This window comes from Trachypithecus francoisi, unplaced genomic scaffold (genome assembly GCF_009764315.1).
Source record: "Trachypithecus francoisi isolate TF-2019V2 unplaced genomic scaffold, Tfra_2.0 Lachesis_group3, whole genome shotgun sequence".
Taxonomy (NCBI): domain Eukaryota; kingdom Metazoa; phylum Chordata; class Mammalia; order Primates; family Cercopithecidae; genus Trachypithecus; species Trachypithecus francoisi.
Window position 1 is genome coordinate 5,575,227 of NW_022681468.1, and position 17,570 is coordinate 5,592,796.

General features: G+C 43.4%; 1 non-coding gene and 1 pseudogene across 2 annotated transcripts; one reads left to right on the plus strand and one right to left on the minus strand.

Moving 5' to 3' along the window:
* Window positions 1–2,248: 2,248 nt before the first annotated feature.
* LOC117071368 lies at window positions 2,249–3,582 on the minus strand (annotated as a pseudogene). The gene has a single exon (XR_004432262.1). The product of XR_004432262.1 is annotated as a calponin-2-like (transcript).
* Window positions 3,583–14,998: 11,416 nt separating this feature from the next.
* On the plus strand, window positions 14,999–15,214 carry LOC117071884. The gene has a single exon (XR_004432612.1). It is a non-coding gene; the product is annotated as a small nucleolar RNA U3 (small nucleolar RNA).
* Window positions 15,215–17,570: the final 2,356 nt, after the last annotated feature.

The following is a 17,570-nucleotide window of genomic DNA, read 5'->3' on the forward strand; positions in this document are numbered from 1 at the left end:
AATCAGCTGCTTTCCAATACACCAGCAATAAACAAGTGAAATTTGAAATTTAGCACCCTGAACATGAAATACTCAGGTATAAATCTCACAAAATATATACAAGATCTATATGAAGAAAATTACAAGACTCAGATGAAATAAATCAAAGAATGGCCAGGCATGGTGGCTCACACCTATAATCCCAGAAATTTGAGAGGCTGAGGAAGGTGGATCATATGAAGTCAGGAGTTCAAGACCAGCCTGGTCAACATGGTGAAATGCTATCTCTACTAAAAATACAAAAATTAGCTGGGCTTGTTGGCACATGCTTGTAGTCTCAGCAATTCGAGAGGCTGAAGCAGGAGAATCACTTGAACCTGGGAGGCAGAAGTTGCAGTGAGCTGAGATTGCGCCCCTGCACTCCAGCCTGAGTGACAGAGTGAGAATCTGTCTCAAAAAAATAATAACCCAATAATGGAGAGATATTCCATGTTCATGGATAGGGAGACTCAATATTGTCAGTTCTTCCCAAACTGATCTGTAGTTTTAATGTTATCCCATTAAAAATCCTAGCAGGTTATTTTGTGGGTATCAACAAATTGAATCTAAAGTTTATATGGAAACGCAACAGATCAAGATAGCCAACACGATGTTAAAGGAGAAGAATGTAGTTGGAGGAATGATACTACCTGACTTCAAGATTTATTGTAAAGCTATAGTAATCAAAACAGTGTGGCATTGGTAAAAGAATAGACAAGTCAATTAGTAGAACAGAATAGAGAGCCCAGAAGCAGACCCATACAAATGTAGTCAACTGATAAAAGAAGCAAGAGCAATATAATGAAGAAAAATAATTCTTTCAACAAATGGTGCTGAAACATCCGAATTTCCACATGCAAAATAATGAATCGAGATACAGATCTACATCCTTCACAAAAATTAACTCAAAATGGTCACAGACTTAAGTGTAAAATGCAAAACTATAAAACTACTAGAAATGACACAGGAGAAAACTTCAATAACCTTAGGTTTGGTGATGACTTTTTAGATATGACCTCAAAAGCACGGCCCATGAGAGAAAAAATTCATAAGTTGGACTTCGCTAAAATAAAAAAATTCCCAGCTTGGGCAACATAGTGAGACTACATCTCCATTAAAATTTTTAAAATTAGCCAGGCATGGTGGTGTATGCACGAAGTCCCAGGAGGCTAAGACAGGAGGATCACTTGAACCCAGGGGTTAAAGGCTGCAGTGAGCTATGAATGCAGCACTGCACTCTAGCCTGGGTGACAGACTGAGACCCTGTCTCAAAAAAATAAAAATAAAAAAGTTTCTGCTTTCCAAAAGGCATTCTCAAGAGAATAAAAAGAAAAGCTACAGACCGGAAGAAAATATTTTCAAAAGATATATCTGATAAATGTCTTTTATTCAAAATATACAAAGAACTCTCAAAACTCAATAATAAGAAAATGAACAACTTTATTATTATTATTATTTTTCTTCTTACAAACAGAGGTTTTATTGCGTTTGGTCCACAATTGTATTTCACATTATCTCATGGAGCAGGGCCCCTCGGTGGGGGTCCCTGTGCAGTACTTGGCGGGGCGTGTGGCGGGGGGAAGATGGAGCAGTATAGTTTGTCGAGCCCAGAAAGGAGGAGGGTTTGGGGGCTCCTTAAAACCTATTGAGGGGCCGGGCACGGTGACTCACACCTATAATCTCAGCACTTGGGGAGGCTGAGGCGGGTGGATCACATCTGAGGCCAGGAGTTTGAGACCAGCCTGGCCAACATGGAGAAACCCCGTCTCTCCTAAATTTTTGTATTTTGTAACTAAAAATACAAAAATTAGCCGGGCATGGTGGAGCACCTGCAGTCCCAGCTACTCGGGAGGCTGAGGCTGGAGAATCGCTTGAGCCCGGGAGGTGGAGGTGCAGTGAGCCAAGATTGCGCTACTGCACTGTAGCCTGGGTGACAGCCACAACTAAAACAAAACCTACTGAGGCCAGAGTGGGTTGGGGGGTGGGGGTAGCATGGAGAGGGGATCAGGCTTAGCCCCAACAACTCAGAATTTCACTTCCTTGTACGGCCTTCACTTTCCCCACCTGGCCCCGGGGGCAGGTCTGAGGGTCTGAGGTCTGTTGGTCCTGGGGAAATCAAGTCACTCGGGAGCTGGAGATATTTAGCATCATGGCCAGGCCCCCTTTCCCCAGCACCTTCTCCACTGTCCCTGCCCCATTCCTCAGGAATAAAAAGCAAAATGTATTTTTCTTTTGTGAATACTTCCTGAAACTTGCAGAGAAACCACAAACTGCTCAGCTGACAAAAGGGGGAAGAGGCGAGGCAACCAGAAACCTTTGGGAACCGGTTAGTCTCTTCTCCCCAGCACAGCCTGAACGTGCCAGCAGGGACCCTCGCCCTACACGCCCTACACGTATCGGGATATGGCCTTGACCTCCCTCCCCCACAGCCCGGTGGCTCCGCCCTGCGAAGGACCAAGGCAAAGGGGAAAAAAGCTCTGCTGCCTGATCCCACACTGCCACTCACAGACCCTTGGTTGATTGGCAGCACTGAACCGGCTAAGAAAAAAAAACAAAGATGAAAACACAGAAAAACCCAAAAACCCAGATGGGGAGAAGATGTGGGAAGAGAGCGTGCTAGGAGCCTCAGTAGCTGGCCTCCTCCTGGTAGTAAGGGGGATATTCAGGGACCTCCCCCGGGTCCGGGCAGTCGCTGGCGCCTGAGGGAGCCCCATCGGCCACTGTGCCTTGTGGGCAATACCTGGGATCATATATCTGTCGGCCCAGGCCGAAGACCTGGCCGCTCTGGTTGGCGCCCTGCGTGTAGCCCATCTGCAGGCACATGGAGGAGTTGTCACACTTGTCGGTTCCCAGCTTGGTGTCATAGATGTGCCGCCGCGTCCCTGGAGCCATCATGCCCACCTGGCTCACACATTTGTTTGTGCCCATCTGGAGGCTGATGGTCGAGTGGTCCGTGGGGGGCAGGATATGGTTCTTGGGGTCATAGAGATGGCTCCTCGTGCCGTACGCGGTCATGCCCGACTGGCTGGCGCATTTGTTGGTGCCCATCTGCAGCCCAATGACACACTGGCCGGCCTTCATGGTGGTGTCATCGAAATTCCGCTCCTGCTTCTCCCAGTACTTGACGCCAATGTTCCCCCAGCTCTGCAGCCCCTTAGTCTTGGCCTTCCCTGCCAGGGCGAGAAGAGATACCTGCACCTGTGTCACATTCCCACTCTCAAACAGGTGGGTCCACGGGGTTCATGCCGTAGCTGACCATGGCCTTGATGAAGTTGGACAGGTTTTCTAGCTGGTGCCAGTTCTGCATGGAGCGGTTGATCTTGGGGAGGGAGCCCAGCTGTAGCTTGTTCATGAGTGTGCATAAAATAGTTCCGTCCTTCAGGCCCTTCTCGAAGTCGGGGCCGATGGAGAGGCCGGTGAGTCCCTCAATCCAGGTGCGGAGCTCTGCCTCCTACTGGGGGTCATATTTGGACAGGAGCCGGTTCTTGACCTCGGCCGACAGCCCGTACGAGGGGCCTTTGTTGAACTGCGTGGAGCTCATGGCTGGCTGGCCGGCAGCAGGATGGGGCCAGACGGAACCACAACTTTACTTTTTAAATGGGCCAAAGACCTTAATAGACACCTCACCAAAGAAGATCTATAGTTGGCAAATAAGCATAATGAACTGATGCTCAACATTATACATTGTCAGATAAGTGCAGATTAAAACCACAACCAGATACTTCTACACGCCTATTAAAATGGCCAAAATCCAGAACACTGACACTAGCACGTGCTGGTGAGGATGTGGAGCAACAGGAACTCTCATTCATTGCTGCGGGAATGCAAAATGCTGCAGTCACTCTGGAAGACAGTCTGGCACTTTCTTACAATGCTAAACACACTCTTACCATACAATTCAGCAATCGCGTTGAACTTACTCACAGGAGATGAAAAGTTATGTCTATGCCAAACCTTCACGTGAATGTTTATAGACTTTTTATTCATATTACTAAAACTCGAGAGCAGCTAAGATGTCCTTCAGGAGGTGAATGGATAAGTGAATTGTGGTATATTCAGACAATGGAATATTATTTAGTGCTAAAAAGAAATGAGCTATTGTAAAAAGACATGGAGGAACCCTAAATGCATATTACTAAGTGAAAGAAGTCAATCCACTGAAAAGGCTACATGCTGTGTGATTCTAACTGTATGACACCCTGGGAAGGGCAAACTATGGAGACAGTGTAAATAGCAGGGGTAGGAGAGAGGGAGAGATGAGTGTGTGAGGCACAGGGGATTTTTAGGGCAGTGAATGTTCAGTATGACATTATAGTGGTTATTATATACTATAGTGTTATTATAAATTTGCCCAAATGCATAGAATGTACAACATCATGAGTGGACCGTAATGTACACTATGGGTGGAATGCTGTGTCACTGTAGGCTCATCAACTGTAACGAGTGGACCACTCCAGTGGGGGATGCTGATAATATGGGAGGCTGGGCATGTGACGGGCGCTCAGGTGTATGTACCATCTCTGTACCGTCTGCTCAATTTTCCTGTGAAACTAAAGCTGCTCTAAAAAAAAAAGTAAAGTCTAATAAACATGAGAGAGAAATAATGACATTCTTGGGGAAATGAAACACAAGAAGATTCTTTGCCAACAGACTTGCGCTACAAGAAATGCTAAAGGAATTTCTTCAGTCCGCAGGGACATGATAATGAGTGAAAGTTGTGCTGTGCAGGGAGGAATACAGAGCGTTGGAAATCGTTACTATGTGCATCAATGGAAAATTGTATTTTTCTAATTCCTTAAAAGACCATTGATTGTTCAATGGGTGAACAATAGGGCTTGTAACTTATTGAAGTAAAATTTATGGCAGCAATAATTCAGAGGATGGGAGGGAAGAAATGGAATTATACTGCTGCATCTTAGCTTATATGTGAGATGGTATAACATTCGTTCCCATTGGACTGTTATGTGTTAAGAATGCATATTGTAATCCTGCAGAAACAAGTAAAACTAATACAAAGAAATATAGCTGAAAATCCATAAAAGGAAATAAAATGGAATACAAAAAAAACCAATTAACTCAAAAGAAGGTATGGAAGAAGAAAGGAAAGAGTAAATAAAAGGAGGTAAATAGAAAACAAGCAGTAAGATAGTAGACTTGAACCCAACCGTATCACTAATTTTATTAACTGCAAGTAGACTAAACCCCCTAATTAAAAGGAAATATTTCCAATCTAGATAATAAAAGAAAGGTGTAGGATTTTTGCTTTCAGGCCTGGTGAGGCAATACCCTACTGAAAGACTCCTACTCCTACACTCACCCTACAGAAAACAATTGTAAAACGTGGACATAATAAATAATTTGAAAGGTACTGGGGAATAAAAACAAGCACAAATATTTGGAGGAAGTGCTCAGAAATCATGGTCATGTGGTGCAGAATGTTGATAATGGACGGGGGGATTATGTGTGCGGGGGCCGGGGGTATATGGGAACTCAGAGCTTCCAACTCAATTTTGCAATGAGTCTAAAATGGCTCTAAAAAATAAAATATATGAAAAAAAAATATGAGCACATGCCAAAAAAACAGGAACCAGATGAAAGGAGCTACCACTGGCCAAATTCAGGATAATTAGAGCACAAAAATAAATAATGATAGTAATGGGTTTCAACCCATTGAATATAAGAGAAATCCACATCTATGCTGAAATGAATAAAGAAATAAATGTGCAGAAGGGAAAGTTCTTCCTTCAGAAGAATTAAAACTAATAAATATGGAAGGAAAGATGAAGTTAGAAAATCATCAAAAACTATCCATGAGGAAAGACATTTAGAAATTAACAGTTTCTAAATGTTGGTGTGTATTTATCTGTTCTCATACTGCTAATAAAGAAGCACCTGAGACTGGGTAATTTATAAAGGAAAGAGGCTTAATGGACTAGGAGTTCCACATGGCTGGGGAGACCTCACAATCATGGCAGAAGGTGGAAGAGGAGCAAAGTCACATCTTACACGGCAGCAGGCAAGAAAGTGTGTGCAGGGAAGGCCCTTTTATAAAACCATCAGCTCTCGTGAGACTTATTCACTATCACAAGAACAGCATGGGAAAACTCCACCCCCACAATTCAATTACCTCCCTCTGCATCCCTCCCATGACATGTGGGGATTATGGGAGCTGCAATTCAAGATGAGATTTGGGTGGAGACACAGCCAAACCATATCACTCTGTTATGAACTAAATTGCATCCCTCCAAAACTCACATGTTAAAGCCCAGTCCCCAGTATCTTAGAATGTGACAATATTTGGAAATAGGACCTTTGGTGATTAAGGTTAAATGAGGTTGTATGGGTGGAATCCTCATCCTATATGACTGGAAACCTTACAGGAAGAGAAAGAGACGCCAGGGGTATGTGCACACACGGACAAGTGCTGTGAGGACGCAGTGAAAGGCAGCCATCCACAAGCTGAGCCAAGGAAGGAGCCCTTTGGAGAAACCTCTTACTTGGTGAAAGCTGTCAGACACACAGAAAATGATTCTGTTCTTGTGAAGGTCTAGGGCAGGCAAAGCCAACCCATGGCAATTGAGTCAGAGCAGTGTCGGCCTCTAGAGGGGAGGGGTGCATTGACTGGAGATGGGGTGGGCTTTCTAGGGTGATGGACATGCTCTGTGTCTTGATTTGTGGGCTAAAGACACGGGTGCCTGCATTTTCAAAACTCATCAAGCTGTTTATTTGAGATCTATTTTACTGTATATTGATTCTACTTCAATTGTAAAAATTGCAAAAAAAAAAAAAAAAAAGAAGAAGAAGAAGGAAGAGGACTGGGGCTTCCATATTAAAATAATATATTAAATTAATTAAAATAAAGAGTCCGAATCTTACTGACTTGAGACACTAGGGTGTCCGAGGCAGTAGGCAGGGGCCCAGAGGGGTGACCCCCTCCCCAGCATGGGTCCCACAGGCCCTGGAAAGGGAGTTGGCTCATCTGCAAGGCTGCGTTCCCACCTCACATTCCCTGGAATAGGAAGAAAGACCCCAGATGTAAAAGTTATCTGAGCTCTTCCTCTGCTCTGATAGGGTGCGGGGGAGGCTGCAAACCTCACATCCGGATTAGCCAAGCATCTTCTCCCACAGAGCAAAGCAGGAATCTCCCATTATCTTCAGCACTAGGCTTGTCCCAAGGCAATGTCTCTAGGATTCCCCAGCAGAGAGGGAGGAGAAGGGAAGACTCCTGAAAGGGCCTCGTGGCCAGGTGCACACAGCAGCAGGAAGTGCCCCCGGGGCACCGAAGAACCAGACCCCACCAAGGTCAACGTGAGCTCTGGGTCTGGGGTAAGAAGGACAATGGGGCAGCACAGTGGGCCTGGAGGGAGGCCTAGGGGAGGGGCTCAGGGGGCAGTTCTAGACCTGGTGAGAGGGTTGGGAGCCCAGGAGCCCTGAGTGTCTGAGGGCTGCTGACCAATGGACTTGGAGATTTTTCTGGAAGTGCCTGAGCGAGGATGGTCAGGGTGTGGGCTGGAAGTGGGAGGGGCTGAAGGTCTGTGCCCAGGCCAGAGTCACAGAGCTCAGGGAGAGGTTGTCCCCCTGAGAATGGGACAGCTCAGCCAAGTGGTCTTGGAGGCCAGAGCTAGGGCCAGGGGTGGGGGCCGATGTAAGAGCATTGACTTGGCTTTGCCCCTGTTCAACCCTGAGCAAGTCACTGTCCCTTTCTGGGCCTCAGTTTCTCCATCTTTGAAATGAGGAGGATTAAACCGATGCTATGCAAAATCTCCACCAGCTTAAAAGAAAAAGCCTGTGACTATCCTGTGTGAAGTGCAGAGAGGCAAATTTGGCTTAATCTAAGGAAGAACATTCCGATATTCATAAGCGGCTCCTGAGATGACTGTGGGGTGAGCCACACTCCCCTACATTGCTCACGAGGTTGTCCGGGGTGGAAGTGAGGTCCTGGGCCAGGTCTCTGAGGCCTTCACATACCCCTGGTTCTCCTGGTGCACCCATGAGATGCATCCCAGGCTGGCCACTGCCTCTCTAGGAATCAAGCCCCGGGAGACCAGCCTTTCGCTTCCTCAGAGGTGTCTGCAAATGGCACCTGTGAATTCCATCCCTCGGCCTAAGATTCCTCCTTTTCCCAATGAGGATATCCAAGTCATTTTGAAACCCAGTTCCAGATACCACACCTTGATGACAGCACGTTCATAACTAACCCCCGTTTCTCCTTGCCTTGGGGTCCACCCCAAGACCTGCTCCTCTCTCCCTCCAGCAGTGAGACCACGGAGGGGGAGCCTTGGAAAAACCCAGGGTCACTTAAGTTCGGAAGGACTTGGCACTGCACGCCGCCCCTGGCGCCGAGCTGTGAACATAGCTGCACTGCTGGAGGTGTGCTTTGCTGAGGAGCTTTGCTAAGTGGCGAGAACTCGCCAAAGCAGATTTCCAGGTTCCAACTGGCTTTCAGGAAAAAAAAAAAAAAAAAAGGCGGGGGGAAGATTTTTTGGGGAGTGCTGGCAAAGACACCAGCCGTGTTCGTGTCTGCTGGTGGCAACCTATTGAGAGCCACAACTTCTGCGGTCATTTGCTTGCTGTTTCTTTGAAAGCCCACCTCCCTGGCAGTCTCAGCAAAGCTTTGAATCCCACGGCTCCGCTCCATTTGGAAGGCGTGGAGAGGTCCAAGCCGGGAGGGCTGTCTGGGCACAGGCTCCACTCCATCCCCACTGCCCCTGGTGATGGACGCTGTGAGAAATAGTGAGCAAGGCAGGGAGGTGGAGGGAGGTGGGGAGGAAGAGGGGGAGCTGCAGGAGGGAGTGAGGGACTGGGCACTGGGAGGGAGGCAGAGACCCCGAGTGGGAGCGGGACCCCGGCTTCTTGCCCCTCAGCCAGGAGTCCAGGGCAGCAAGCCCAGGAGTGTCTAGGCAAGAGCCCACGCCCCGACCTCACCCGGTGAGGTGGGTGGCGCTGCCATGACTCACTCTGCCCCACTCCAGCCCAGTCTGGCCTCCCCTCCATCAGAATCCCTTGCCAAGGACTCAAAGGAAGCAGCATGGTCAGTCCCAAGTCCTCCCAGCGCCGGCCTCAGGTGATACACAGTGGGTGTCACGTTACTGTTAGGCTGAAATCCTTCCCAATCTCTGCCTTCCTACTGCCTGCTCTTCCCCTGGGACTGCAGCAACCCTTTCCTTACGGGAAGATGGGTGAGCATTTGCAGCCCAGGCTATCAGAATCCCAGGTCTGCAGCGGCCTCCCTGAGTGCTTGGGGCAATTCCATGTCTACAGTTCTTCAATTCCACGGTGGTGTCAAAGCCCAGGGTTCATGGGGACCCAGTCCTTTCCACTGGCAGAGACCAATTGGGACTCCCAGGTGGAGGTGCTGCAGTCAGCCATGGAGGCAGGAAAGGGAAGGTAAGTGGAGAATTGAGGTGAATGACACAGAGGAGGAGGAAAATTAAAGTCAGTCTTCCTCAGTCCTAGGTAAAACTCCTTACAATGGATACAGAGAGGGAGAGGCACAGAAAGAAAGGACAGGGGGAGGATAACTCCTTACAACAGAGGCAGAGAGGGAGACGCACAGAGAGAGAAAGAAGGGAGAGAGGGAAGAGGGAATGAAGAGAAGGAAGGGGAGGGAAGGGGAGAAGAGGGGAGGGGGAAGGAGGGAAAGAGGGAGGGAAGAAGGGAGGGAGGGCAAAAGGGAGGGAGGGAAGAAGGAAGCGAGGGAAGAAGGGAGGGAGGGAAGGGAAGAAGAAATAGGGCAGGGCAGGGCAGGGAAGGGGCAGGGGGTAAGAGAGGGACAGGAGTATCTTTGGTGCAGGGATTATTTCCATTTTATAATCTTGAGGCTCAGCCATGCAACCAGAAACTCTCCAATGATTCCAGACTTATTGTGACCCAGTTTAACTCTAGGTCAGATGCTGGGCAGGAGACCCTGGACTTGGAATGTCACAGACAGAAGGCAACTTGGAGGGAAACAGGGCCACCCACCCACTCGCCTCAGGGAGACTGAAGCCCCAGACAGAGGAGAAGTGACTTGTCCAAGACCACACCAGTGTTGAGCTTTCTTTCTGCATAGACCCTGCTCCCTCTGGAGTTTGTGCCTCAGTGTGCAGTTCTGTGACCTAACTGGATCGATCCAGATGACTCAAAGTTCCTCCAAGCTGAGATATCTGCTTTTGCTCATGGCTTATTCATGAGAAGCCCTGGAAAGGGTAGCTGCAGCTGGAGCTGGCTCCCCGCCCCCACCAGGCACTCCAAGACCAAGGGGCCTTTCCCTCCTGACACAGGAGACACCCATGGAGACAGAATGGGGGGATTTGCCCATACCTGCAGCGGAGGGCAGGAGAAGGCAGTGGTTCACCTGGGAATGGCTCACCTGCAGCCTGAGTGGCCCTGCTGGGGCCTCAGAGGGTCTTGTGAGCTCCTTGGATCCAGATGGGAGCAGCCTCGATGCAGAGCTCAGACAGTATCTTCCCTGGGGAAGTTTAGACAACCACGCTGGTAAGCAAACTTCCTAGATTTGATTAAAAGAAGCTTGACTCTTGCAGGTTCTGCTGCTGACAACCAAGAGCCAACTTGGCTCCTGCTCAGCAAGGTGGGGGCCACCGAGGCACCTTTTCTTTTGAAAAGAAAAAACAAGAATACCATGGTGATAGCGAGGGTGTGGAGCGATTGAGATACTCTTTTTCTTTTTTGCTGACTGGAATGCAAAATATTACAACTGCTTTGAAAACAAGATTGCAATTGCCGTTTCTTATCGCTTTAAACACACTTACCCCACAACCCAGCAATCCTCCTTCAAGGTATTTACCCAGAGAAAGTGAAAAGAAGTTATGTTCACACAAACACTTAAACGTATAAATTTGCAGTTGTTTTATTCATAATCACCAAAAACTGGAAATAACACAAATTTTATTTAACCAATGAAATGCGTAAACAGACAGAAGTAGATCCATAAAATGGACTTGTACTCGAAAATATAAACAAACTACGGATATGTGAAACGTGATGAAACTCAAAAGTGTTGTGCTAAACATGACGTGACTAGGAAATTCCATAAACCCGCTCTCCCCTAAAAGCAACAAAAATACTTGCAAAACAATAAAATTTGACCATTTGAGAATTCTGGAAATTAACTACACACAAGAACAAGCTGAAAAACACCAATTACCAATTACTGAACCTTGGTAATACCAGTGGGTCTGTGGCGTATTGAACTTGGGGCTATTCTCACACTCTCTCACCCTCCAGCTCAGAGGTGCAGTGGTGGTGAAAAGCCAACATTCTCGCAGCCAAAAGAGGACTGACCGCTTTAAAACTCTGTAGCTGGAAGACAGGATACTGAATGTTCCCAACACAGAGAAACAATAGATGTTTGAGATGATGGACATTCTAATTACCATGATCTGATCATCAACATTGCATGCATTGAAACATCATTATCTATACTGTGTGTGTGTGTGTGTGTGTGTGTGTATACAATCACTATGTGTCAATTAAAAGTAATTTTTATTTTGTCAGGCACAGTGGATCACCCCTGCGATCCCAGCACTTTGGGAGACTGAGGCAGGAAGATCACTTGAGCCTAGGAGTTTGGGACTAGCCCTGGCAATATAGCAAGATCCTGTCTCTACAAAAAAGTTTTTAAGAATTAGCTAGGCATAGTGATATGCACCTGTGATCCCACTTAGGAGGCTGAGGTGGGAGGATCACTTGAGCCCAGGAGGTGGAGGCTGCAGTGAGCCATGATCAGGCCACTGCACTCCAGCCTGGGCAACAGAGTGAGACCCTGCCTCAAAAAAAAATTTTTTAAAAAGGGCCTGTACTCAGAAAACAGTCAGTAGTTTAACCCAACAAGAAGCTGCCTAGAAAATCTCTATTCCTATGATGTTGTTGCTATGTGACTTGTCTGTGAACTCAGCTCTGCAAATAAAACTTCATGCCCAGGGCACTCCGAAAATGGTAAGAATCTGCTGGTAACATTGCTGCTGCCTAAGGCTGTGATTTCAGTTGGGGCTAACGAGAGCCTGGCCAAAAATTGAAAAGGAAGACCTATAGAACTAGAAAGCCACAGGGAACTTGAGCTCTGTATTCCTGCGTGAGCAGGGCTATACACATGTCCAAGAAAGACCTGGGGAAGGAGGAGGCCCTGTCACTCACTGCTGACCTTGAGGCCCTACAGAAGCAGGAAGTAGAAACGAGAGAGGGTTTTTAAACTACATGAAGTTTGAAAGTATGTACATTCCCACACAGGTAACTTTGGCAAAGGATGGAGAACCGATGCTCAAGGCAGTTAAGAAAATCTGATCGATCACTTGCTGAGCAATAAATTGTATTGACAGAGGACTGAACCCTAGGAGGCCAGGCTTAAAGATGTAAACAAACTGATAAAAAGGTGGGGAACAAGGAATTTAGTGGCTGCATAGTACAGGAAACAGAGTTATGCCAGGAAAGCCACTAAACAAACAGGCAGCAAAAATAAAAACAAAAGCAAGCAAAAAGAGAAAAGAAAGACCCATCAAGAACAATTCCTGGAAGGGGAGAAACTAATGACAGATTGTTACAGTGTGTTATCTAAAATGTCCAGTTTTCAACAAGCAATTATGGCACATGCAATAAAATGGGAACACAGAGCCCGTTCAAAGGTAAAAGACCAACCAACAGAAAATGTCCCCAAAGGCACCTAGATGTTAGGTTTGGGAGACAAATAATTTAAATAAATACATACATTTGGGAGCTTAAAAGTACAACACCTAAAATAAAAAATTCACTAGAGAGATCAAGAATGAATTTGAGCTCACATAAGAAAGAATCAGAGGCCAAACATTTTTAAAGAATGAATACCAATTCTTCACAAACTCTTCCAAGAAGTAGAAGAGGAGGAAACACTTCAAAAATTATGAATATTCTGAGACCAGTATTACCCTGATACCAAAACAAAAGAAAGACATCACAAGAAGACAAAACTACAGACCAGTATCTCTTATTACTATGCATGTAAAATCCTCAACAAAATAGTGGCAAACCATATCCAGCAACATATAAAAATAATTCTACACCATGACCAAGTGAGATTTATCACAAGAATACAAAGTTGGTTTAGCATACAAAAATCAGTTAATACAACACATTATATCAATAGAATTAAAAAACAAAAACTACATGATCATCTCTAAGCAGAAAAACTACATGACAAAACCCAATAAACATTATGATGAAAACACACAAAAAGCTAGGAATATAAGATATTTTTTTCGGAAACTGACACAGGGCATCTTAGAAAAACTGACAGCTAACATCATATTTAATGGTGAAAGACTGGATTCTTTCTCTATAAGATCAAGACCAAGACAAGAATGTCTGCTCTCCTCATTTCTATTCAGCATCGTATTGGGGTTTCCAACCAGAGCAATTAGCAAGGAAAGAAAGCGAAAGACATTTAGATTGGGGGAAAAAAGGTAAAACTATCTCTATTTGCATATGTCATGATCTTGTGTGTGTGTATATATACATAATGTATATATATAATGTATATGTAACAGATAGATAGATAGATAGATAGATAGATAGATAGATTATGAATAACCCACTTTAAAAAACTATTAGAACTTGTAAACAAATTCAGTAAGGTTTTAGGATATAAGACCAATACATAGAAATTACTTGTATTTCTATACACTTGCAATAAACAATCTAAAAATGAAATTAAGAAAATAATTGCATTTACAAAACCATAATAAAAATGAAATAGGACTAAGCTTAACAAAAGAATTGCAAAGCTTATACTCTGAAAACCACAAAACATTGTTGAAAAAAATTAATACAGCTCTAAATATATGGAAAAACATCCCATGTTCCTGTATTGAAAGACTTAATATTGTTAAGATGGCTATACTCCCCAAATTGATCTATGAGTTCAACACAATCCCTGTCAGAATCTCAGCTTTTTTTTTTTTTTTTTGTAGAAACTGACAAGCTGGCTCTAAAATTCATATGCAATTCAAGAGATTCAAAATAGCAAAAATAATCTTTAAAAAGAAAACCAAAGTAGAAAGGCTGACACTTCCTGACTTCAAAACCTACCACAAAGCAAGAATAATCGCTATAGTACAGTACTGGGAGAAGGGTAGATAAACAGATTAATGGGATAGAATTGACAGTCTAGAAATAAACCCATGTTTCTATGGTAAACTGATTTTTGACAAGAATCCAAGTCCACCCATTGGAGAAAGAATGGTCTTTTGACAAATGGTGCTGAGACAACTAGACATCCACATGCAAAAGAATGATGTTGGACCCTTACCTTACACTGTATATAAAAGTTAACTCAAAATGGATCAAACTTCTAAATGTAAAAACTGAAACTACAGAATTCTAGAAGGAAGCAAAGGGGGTAAAATCTTCGTAATCTTTGATTTAGCAATGGATCTTAGATATAACATCAGAAGCACAATCAACCAAAGTAAAACCAGACATATCAGACTTCATCAATGGTTTTTGTTTTGTTTTGTTTTGTTTTTTGGTTCAGTTGTTTTTGTTTGTTTGTTTAGTTTCATTTTGTTTTTTGTTTTTTCCAAAGGGTGCTATTAAGGAAGAGAAAAGACAACCCACAGAATGGTAGAAAATATTTGCAAATCATATACCTGATAAAAATTTTAATAGCCAAAAGGTGGAAACAATCCACATGCCCATCAACTAATGAATGGATAAACAAAATGTGGTATATCCATATAATGGAATATTATTTGGCCATAAAAAGAAATTAAGTGTTGATACATGCTATGATATGGGTAAACCTTGAAAAAAAGTATGCTAAGTAAAGAAAGCCTCACAAGAGGTCACAAATTATATAATTCCATTTATATGAAATGTCCACAATTGGAAAATTTATAGAGACAGATAGTACATTAGTAGTTGCTTAGGCCTGGGAAGAAGAGCATATGGAAAGTAGGAGGATGATAGTTAAAGAATACAAGTTTCTTTCTGAAGTAATAAAAACGTTCTGAAGACTATACTTTCAGGGATCATTTCTACAGTTCATTACTAGAGAAGTTTCTCTAAATGTGTAGAGCACCAGAAACTATGAGGAGGAGGCACAGAGTTCTCTTCTGAGCATGAAGCTGGCGCTTGGTGTTGCTTTGCTGCAGCTGCCATTTACCATTGGTGATCGTTCTTGTCTTCCTCTTGGAGTGTAAGAGAAAGACAATGCAGTCTGAGTGGTTCTTGTTTTACAAAAAAAAAAAAAAAAAAGTTCTGAAGTTTATTGTGGTGCTGGTTGCACTTATTTGTAAATATATTAAAGACCACTGAACCTGAACTTTTTTAATGGATACATTTTACATTATGTGAAGTATATCTCAATAAAACTATCTTTTTAAAAGAAGATGGATGTAGATGTGTGGCATTATTTCTGAGGCCTCTGTTCTGTTCCATGGTCTATATATCCGTTTTGGTACCAGTACCATGCTGTTTTGGTTACTGTGGCCTTGTAGTATAGTTTGAAGTCAGGTAGCATGATGCCTCCAGCTTTGTTCTTTTTGCTTAGGATTGTCTTGGCTATATGGGCTCTGTTTTGATTCCACATGGAGTTTAAAGTAGTTTTTTTCTAATTCTGTGAAGAAAGCCAATGGTAGTTTGATAGAGATAGCATTGAATCTATAAATTACTTTGGGTAGTATGGCCATTCACAATATTGATTTTTTCTATCCATAAGCATAGAATGTTTTTCCATTTGTGTCCTCTCATTTCATTGAGCAGTGTTTTGTAGTTCTGTTTGAAGAGATCCTTCACATTGCTTGTAAGTGGTATTGCTAGGTATTTTATTCTCTTGGTAGCAGTTGTGAATGGCAGTTCACTCATAATTTGGTTCTCTATTACTGGTGTATATGAATGCTTGTGATTTTTGCACATTAATTTTGTATCCTGAGACTTTGCTGAAGTTGCTTATCAGCTTAAGGAGATTTGGGGCTGGGACGATGTGGTTTTCTAAATATACAATCATGTCATCTGCAGAGACAATTTGACTTTCTCTCTTCCTATTTGAATACCCTTTATTCTTTCTCTTGCCTGATTCCCCTGGCCAGAACTTCCAATATTATGTTGAATAGGATCAGTGAGAGAGGGCATCCTTGTCTTGTGCTGGTTTTCAAAGGGAATGCTTCCAGTTTTTGCCCATTCAGTATGATATTGGCTGTGAGTTTGTCATAAATAGCTCTTATTTTGAGATATGTTCCATCAGTACCTAGTTTATTGAAAGTTTTTAGCATGAAGCAGTGCTGAATTTTATCAAAGGCCTTTTCTGTATCTATTGAGATAATCATGTCATTGGTTCTGCTTATGTGATGGATTACATTTATTGATTTGTGTATGTTGAACCAGGCTTGCATCCCAGGGATGAAGCCAACTTATTCATGGTGGATTCGATGTGCTGCTGGATTCGGTTTGGCAGTATTTTACTGAGGATTTTTGCACTGATGTTCATCAGGGGTAGTGGCCTGAAATTTTCTTTTTTTGTTGTGTCTCTGTCAGGTTTTGGTATCAGGATGATGCTGGCCTAATAAAATGACTTAGGGAGGAGTCTCTCTTTTTCTATTGTTTGGAATAGTTTCAGAAGGAATGGCATCAGCTCCTCTTGGTACCTCTGGTAGAATTTGGCTATGAATCTGTCTGGTCTTGGGCTTTTTTTGGTTGGTAGGCTATTAATTACTGCCTCAAATTCAAAACTTGTTATTGGTCTATTGAGGGATTCAACTTCTTCCTAGTTTAGTCTTGGGAGAGTGCATGTACCTGATAAAAATTTTAATAGCCAAAAGGTAGAAATAATCCAAATGCCCGTCAACTAATGAATGGATAAACAAAATGTGGTATATCCATATAATGGAATATTATTTGGCCATAAAAAGAAATTAAGTGTTGATACTTAATCAACACTTAATTTAATAAATAAATGAGAGGATTTTATTTTATTTTATAGATTTTCTAATTTATTTGCATAGAGGTGTTTATAGTATTCTCTGATGGTAGTTTGTATTTCTGTGGGATTGGTGGTGATCTCCCCTTTATCAACAATCTGATCTTTGACAAATCTGACAGAAACAAGCAATGGGGAAAGGATTCCCTATTTAATAAATGGTGTTGGGAAAACTGGCTAGCCATATGCAAAAAAACTGAAACTGGACCCCTTCCTTACACCTTACACAAAAATTAACTCAAGATGGATTAAAGACTTAAACATAAGACCTAAAACCATAAAAACCTTAGAAGAAAACCTAGGCAATACCATACAGGACATAGACATAGGCAAAGACTTCATGAATAAAACACCAAAAGCAATGGCAACAAAAGCCAAAACTGACAAATGGGATCTAATTAAACTCAAGAGCTTCTGCACAGCAAAAGAAACCACCATCACAGTAAACAGGCAACCTACAGAATGGGAGAAAATTTTTGCAATTTATCCATCTGACAAAGGGCTAATATCCAGAAACTACAAAGAACTTGAACAATTTACAAGAAAAAAAATAAATAATTCCATCAAAAAGTGGGTGAAGGATATGAACAGACACTTCTCAAAAGAA